The following is a 7,708-nucleotide window of genomic DNA, read 5'->3' as shown; positions in this document are numbered from 1 at the left end:
CACAATGAGGACCACACAGATCTTTTTGTGGCTCTTGTGACAACATGGATGAATTCTGCACCCACTGGAGCTAGTGCCCAGGCATTGGTCTTCTTAGAGGAGAGGTGAATGTGAGACTATGCCTACAGAGCTGATCAAACCTTCCCCTCTGATAATAAAAAAGAGGAGATTTGCCATGCCAAACTTGGGTTTCACCTTAGACACTCCCCTCACCTTGGAGCACTGAACAGAGCTCCTGGGCCACACCTGGTACACACCTCGGGGTATTCACTGAAAGAGCAGACACTCCATTAACCCACAGAGGCACAGTCCAAAGATAAAAGCCATCACAGGGTAAAAAATTAACCAACAAGTATCTCCACAAATGCCTACAAATAAATTCAGCAATTCAAGAAACAAGAATAAGGAAGGCATGACACCTCCAAGGGAATACAACAACACTTAAATAGTAAAATGTGAAAAAAAATTGATTGTAGGATTACTTAGAAGTAATCAGAAGCAAATCCATGAAAAAAAAATCCATACATGACATGAATGAAGTTTTCCCATGAAACTGATTTTAAAGAGAGATGAAATATGAAATATTGGAAATATTAAATAAATAGAACAAATAAAATATTAAATAAATAGAACAAATAAAAAATGCAGAGGAAATTTTTAACAACAGAATCAGTGAGGCAGAAGAAAGAATATCTGAGTTAGAAGACAAATCTCTGGAGGTTTTATTTATTTTATTTTATTTTATTTTTTTAATTTATTTAATGAGCATAAATTTCCAAAGTACAGCTTCTGGACCACAATAGCCTCCTCCCCCACCGTGTCTTCCCTCCCATCCACAACGCTCCCCTCTCCCACTCCCTCTCCCCTTCCCCTTCACATCACAATTAATTTTCAATTATCTTTATATACAGAAGATCAATTTAGCGTATGTTAAGTAAAGATTACCACATTTTGCTCCCACACAGAAACATAAAGTGTAAAATACTATTTGAGTACTAGTTATAGCATTAATTAAACACCTAAGAGTAATTGTGTATTAATTACAGAGCTCAACCAATAGTTTTAAGTAGAATATAAAATGCTTCTTTTGCATTGTTGTGGCTTCCCCCCGACCTCCCTCCCTCCCGTGGCCCTCCCCTCACCCACTTCCTCTCCCCTCCCCCCCACCCCCCATCACGTTTCATTTTCGGTTACCTTCATATACCGAAGATCAATTTAGTATATACTAAGCAGGGATTTCAACAGGTTGCACTCACACAACCGAACCAGGTATAGGGTATTGTTTGACTAGTAGTGTTGTTTTTGAGTTTCATAGATAAACATATTAAGGACAGAGATCCTGCAAGGGGAGCATGAACCCAGTGACTCCTGTTGTTGATTTAACAATTGGCACTCTTATTTATGACATCAGCAATCACCCGAGACTCTTGCTATGAGCTGTCTAGGCTAAGGAAGCCCCTTGAGTTCACCAACTCTGAATTTGTTTAGTCAAAGCCATATCACAGTGGAGGTTCCTTCCTCCCTTCAGAGAAAGGCGCCTCTCTCCTTGAAGGCCTGATCCTTCTGCTGGAGTGTTGTTCACCAGGATCCTTCATTTAGATTGTTTTTTGCCACCATGTCATGGCTTTCCATGCTCTGGCGGTTTTAGTCAGAACAAAAAAAAAAAAAAAAGAAGCAAAAATTAGACAATTAAAAAAAATTTTTGGAGATTTATGGAATACTATCAAATGACCCTACCTACAGGTCTTAGGATTTACTGAAGGTGTGGAAAGATAGAATGGATTAGAAGGCCTTTTTAGTGAAATAATGACAGAAAATTTCCCTAATTTGGAGAAAGAAAGGGACATTCAAGTACAGGAAACATTCAGAACTCCTAATAAATATGACCAGAGAAGATCTTCACCATGACATTGTAGTCAAACTCCCTACAGTAAAACATAAAGGAAAGAGTCTAAAAATGTGCACTAGAGGAATGCCAGATTACTTTCAGAGGATCACAATTAGACTCACAGATGACTTCTCATCAGAAACCCTACAGGCTAGGAGAGAATGCCAAGATGTATTCCAAGTCTAAAGAAAAAAACTGCAAAGCCCTCATTTATGAATGAAGGGAAAATAAAGACCTTCTATAACAAACAGAAATTGAAAGAATTTGTCACTGCTCATCCAGCCTTACAAAAGATGCTTAAGGATGTGCTGCACACAGAAACATGAACATTACTATGAAAGAAGGTGAAAACAGAAAATCTCCCAGTAAAAGGACAAAGGAAATACAAAATAAACAATAGGAATATTTATGGAAAAATGGCAGGGCCACACTTCTACTTATCAATAGCCACCTTGAATGTAAATGGCCTCAACTCTCCAGTTAAAAGATAGAGACTGGATGAATGGATTAAAAAACAAGACCCATCTATTTGCTGCCTACAAGAAACACATCTCACCAACAAAGATACACACAGACTGAAAGTGAAAGGATGAAAAAGAATTTCCATGCTAGCAGAAACAAAACAAAACAAAAAGCTGGGTAGCCATCTTAATATCAGTCAAACTAGACTTTAACACAAAAACTGTTAAAAGAAGGGCACTATGTAATGATTAAGGGATCAATTCAACAGGAAGATGTTACTATTATAAATGTATATGCATGTAATTACAGGGTACCTGGCTATTTAAAAGGAATGTTGATGGATCTAAAGGGAAACATAGACTCCCTTACAATAGCAATGGGGGAACTTCAATACCCCCTTTCAGCAATGGACAGATCAACCAGACAGAAAATCAGCAAGGAAACAACAGAGATAATTGACCCAATAGACCAATGGACCTAATGGATATCTACAGAACTTTTCATCATGCTGTTGCAGAATACACATTCTTCTCACCAGTGCATGGAATTTTCTCTAGGATAGACCATATATCAGGCCATAAAGCAAGTCTCAGCAAATTCAAAACAATCAAAATTATACCATGCATCTTCTTAGACCACAATGGAATGAAGCTGGAAATCAGCAAGATCAAGAATCTCTAGAACATATGCAGACACATGGAGACTGAACAACATGCTCCTGAATGAACAGTGGGTCACAGAAGAAATCAAAAAAGAGATCAAAAGATTTCATTAAATGAATAGACAACAACACAAGATATCAAAACTTATGAGATACAGCAAAAGCGGTGTTAAGAGTAGAGTTTATAGCTACTGATGCCTGTATCAAGAAATTAGGCACCATATAAATGAGTTATCAGTGCATCTCTACAACCTAGAAAAACAACAGCAAATTAAACCCAAAATTGGTAGGAGAAAAGAAATAATTAAAATTAGAGAATAAATCAACAAAATTGTAACCTAAAGAAATACAAAAGATCAGCAAAATGAAGAGCTGGTTTTTGAAAAAATAAACAAAATTGACACACCACTGGCCCAACTAACCAAAAAAAAGGGGGGGGGGCAAAGACCCAAATCAATAAAATTAGAAATGAAAAAGGAAATGTAACAGCAGACACCACAGAGATAGAAAGAATCATCATAAATTACAACAAAGAGCTATATACCAACACATCAGGAAACCTAGAAGTTGATAGATTGCTGGATGACACATAGACCTTACCTCAATTGAGCCATTAAAATATAGAAACCTTAAACAGACCAATAACCAAACCAAGATAGAAATTGAATAAGTAATAAAGACCCTCCCAGAAAAAAAAAAAAAAAAAAAAACAGGACCTGATGGTTTCACTGCTGAATTCTACCAGACATTTAAAGAAGAACCAATTCTTTTCAAACTGTTCAAAACAACTGAAAGGGAGGGTATCTTCCCAAACTCCTTCTATGAAGTCAGCATCACTTTAATTCTTAAACCTGAAAAACATACAACAGAGAAAGAGAAACTAAACACCAATATCCCTGATTAACATAAATGTAAAAATCCTCAATAAAATATTAGCTAACTGAATCCAACAACACATCAGAAAGATCATTCACCCAGACCAAGTGGGATTTATGCTTGGTATTCAAGGGTGGTTCAACATTCCTAAATCAATCAATGTGACACATCATATTAACAAACTGAAGAACAAAAATCATATGGTTATCTCAATAAAAGCAGAAAAAGCACTTGATTAACTACAACACCCTTTCATGATGAAAACCTTAAGCACATTGGGTATAGGCAGAACATTCCTCAACATAAACAAGGCAATTTATGACAAGTCCAAGGCCAGCCTCCTATTGAATGGGGAAAAGTTGGAAGAATTCCCACCGAAATCCAGAACCAGGCAAGGATACCCACTTTCATCATTGCTATTAATATAGTCCTGGACATTTTAACCAGAGCCATTAGACAAGAAAAAGAAATCAAAGGAATACAAATTAGAAAGGAGGAAGTCAAATTATCCCTATTTGAAGATGACATGATTCTATATATAAGGGATCCAAAATACTCTGAGAGACTCATTGAAACTCATAAAAGAGTTTGGTAAAGTGGCAGGATATAAATTCAACACAGGAAAATCAATAGCTTTTGTATACACATGGCTGAGAAAGAACTTTTAAGATCAGTCCCATTCACATAGCTTCAAAAACAATTAAATACCTTGAAATAAATTTAACCAAGGATCTCAAAGATCTCTATGCTGAGAATTACAAAACACTTTAAAAAGAAACATAAGAAGGCACCAAAAAATGGAAAAATATTCCATGTTCATGGATTGGAAGAATCAACACCATCAAGATGTTCATACTACCAAAAGCAGTTTAAAGATTCAACGTGATACCAATAAAAACACCAATGACATTCTTCATAGATATAGATTAAATGATGCTAAAATTCATATGGAAACACAAGAGACTCGGAAAAGCTAAAGTAATCTTATACAAAAAAATAAGAATGGAAATAGGAAAGAGAGGAGGAAACAGGGTGGGAGTGTGGGTGTGAGGGCGGATAGGGTGGAAAGAAACACTATGCTCCTGAAGTTGTATTTACGAAATGCATGAAGTTTGTATATCTTAAAAATGGTTTCTGGGTAAAAAAAATAAAGTTGATCTCATAGAAGTTGAGAGTAGAATGGTGATTACCAAAGGCTTGGTTTAGTAGAGGAAAGGACAAAGTGGAGAATGCTTGATTAATGGGTACTAAGTTACAGTTAGAAGGAAGCTCTGGTGTTCTTTTGCACAATAGGGTGACTATAGATAACAGTAGTATACTGTTTACTTTTATTTTCAACATGCTAGGAGAAAGGATTTTGGATGTTTTCATCATAAATACATGATAAATTTGAGGAGATATATGTTTACTCTGACTTTGATGTGGCAATGAATATATTAATTTTTGATACAGATTCTTACTTCATGCAGAGACAGATATTACTTACAAATAGGAACAGAGTTTATCTGGCAGTGAGGTGTATCAACATCCATTCATACACAAGTGTGGGCCGCCACACACTGAGAAACACTCAACATGAGTGTGCCAAAGAATTACCCATACACTAGAGAGAAAAGAAAAACCAAAAATGATACCTGTGATTGGGAAGTTCTGTCCAAGCTCAGCAGCAGAAGAGCACAGGTCAGAGCAGTACGAATGCAGTCCACTGTGGAAAGAGAGAAAACGGGAGCTCTGAGTGAGGTCCATGGCGGGAAAAGCGAAAACACAGCAGTACTTTTTTTTTTTTTTTTTTTTGGACAGGCAGAGTGGACAGTGAGAGAGACAGAGAGAAAGGTCTTCCTTTGCCGTTGGTTCACCCTCCAATGGCGGCTGCAGCTGGCGCGCTGCAGCTGGCGTACCGGGCTGATACGAAGCCGGGAGCCAGGTACTTCTCCTGGTCTCCCATGGGGTGCAGAGCCCAAGTACTTGGGCCATCCTCCACTGCACTCCTGGCCACAGCAGAGAGCTGGCCTGGAAGAGGGGCAACCGGGACAGAATCCGGCGCCCTGACAGGGACTAGAACCCGGTGTACCGGTGCCGCTAGGTGGAGGATTAGCCTAGTGAGCCGCGGCGCCGGCCCAGAGCAGTACTTCTAAGCAGAGTCCAGGGTGGAAAAAGAGCTCTTTCTGCTTTCTGCCCCCCCTTTTTATTTTATTATTTTTTTTATTTTTTTGACAGGCAGAGTGGACAGTGAGAGAGAGAGACAGAGAGAAGGGTCCTCCTTTTCCGTTGGTTCTCCCTCCAGTGGCTGTTGCGGCCAGTGCACCATGCTGATCTGAAGCCAGGAGCCAGGTGCTTCTCCTGGTCTCCCACACGGGTGCAGGGCCCAAGGACTTGGGCCATCCTCCACTGCACTCCCGGGCCACAGCAGAGAGCTGGCCTGGAAGAGCAACCTGGACAGAATCCGGCGCCCGACCAGGACTAGAACCCGGGTGCCAGTGCCACAGGCTGAGGATTAGCCTAGTGAGCCATGGCGCCGGCCATTTCCGCTTCTTTTTGTAAGAAGGAAGGTGGTACCCCAGCTGGATATGCAAAGGGAAGGGAATAGGGTCTTCACATGCACCCTGTTGCTGGATGCAACAGGTGCATCCTGAGAAAATGGGCGTATCAAATCGACAGTTAAAGAGACAGCAACATATGTATCAACTGAATTGCATCTATTCCCTTCACTCTGTTAGCTCTGAACAATTCAGAACACATTCAAGATGAAAAGCAACAAGGGCATCAGTTAGGAAGAAAAACTCCCTTCAGTTCATTCATTTCATTAACATAAGACTTAAATTGTTGCACAGACTGTTGTGAAAAATAGCCCAACCTAAGGATGGACTCAATCTCAGGAAGTGCAGCGAAAGCAAGACTATTAACCGACTTGGAAGACCAAATGTATGAGAGGTGAACAGGTATACATACCCAGTGAGGTTTCCTCCTGCAGTTATTCCCAAATGTGCAGGTCCCTCCCCCAGTTGCTCACAGGCTGAGTAGAAAAGGTTACAATCTTCCTGGAATTTGCTTCAGCTGTTTTGGCCGCACCTAACATCCTGTTTGCCTGAGAACTTTCCAGGTGCATGTAACCTAGCTGTTATGCTAGCCAGCTACAGGTGACTCTTCCCACACTTGCAAGCTGTTATGCTAGTTAGTTGTCTACTCACAGCTTAACACTTTACTTTGAAAATGACCCAAATGTCTACTTCTCATAGCCATAACCAAGGTTTTCTACTTCTAGGAATTTATTCTCAACAAAAACATAAAAGAAACCAGTTAAAGTTATATGAAAAAGAGATGTTTTTATAACACTTTTTTTAATGGTGGAAAAGTGAAAGCAAATACTCGATAACAAGTGCATATGTAAATGAGTGAGGTACTATAGACATAAGGAAATATTGTGAGGTCAATAAAAATTTACATAAAAGAATATTTGGGGGCTGACACTGTGGCATAGTAGGCTAAGCATCCACCTGTGGTGTCAGCATCCCATAAGGATGCCAGTTTATGTTCTAGCGCTCCTCTTCTGATCCAGCTCTCTGCTTGTGTCCTGGGAAAGCAGTGGATGTTGGACCAAATGCTTGGGCCCCTGCACCCATGTGGGAGACCCAGAAAAAGCTCCTGGATCCTGGCTTCGGATTGGCCCAGCTCCAGCCATTGTGGCCATTTGGAGAGTGAACCAGTGGATAGAAGATCTTTATTTCTGTCTCTTCTGCTCTCTGTCTGTAACTCTGCCTATCAAATAAATAAATAAATAAATAAAATCTTTTGAAAACCCACAGTGTCATCCATATACTTTA

At 39.5% G+C, this 7,708-nt stretch overlaps 1 long non-coding RNA gene across 1 annotated transcript; it reads right to left on the bottom strand.

Moving 5' to 3' along the window:
* Window positions 1-1,238: 1,238 nt before the first annotated feature.
* On the bottom strand, window positions 1,239-7,193 carry LOC149123524 (uncharacterized). The gene is made up of 3 exons (XR_016216896.1): window positions 6,837-7,193; window positions 5,522-5,592; window positions 1,239-1,635 (listed from the first exon to the last, which is right to left on the bottom strand). It is a non-coding gene; the product is annotated as an uncharacterized LOC149123524 (long non-coding RNA).
* Between the last annotated feature and the right edge of the window lie 515 nt (window positions 7,194-7,708).

The sequence above is a fragment of the Oryctolagus cuniculus genome, chromosome 11, assembly GCF_051225735.1.
Source record: "Oryctolagus cuniculus isolate XC-2025 breed Fujian yellow rabbit chromosome 11, ASM5122573v1, whole genome shotgun sequence".
In the NCBI taxonomy this organism is placed as follows: domain Eukaryota; kingdom Metazoa; phylum Chordata; class Mammalia; order Lagomorpha; family Leporidae; genus Oryctolagus; species Oryctolagus cuniculus.
Note: the sequence above shows the minus strand (reverse complement) of the source record. Positions and strands in the feature narration are given on the sequence as shown.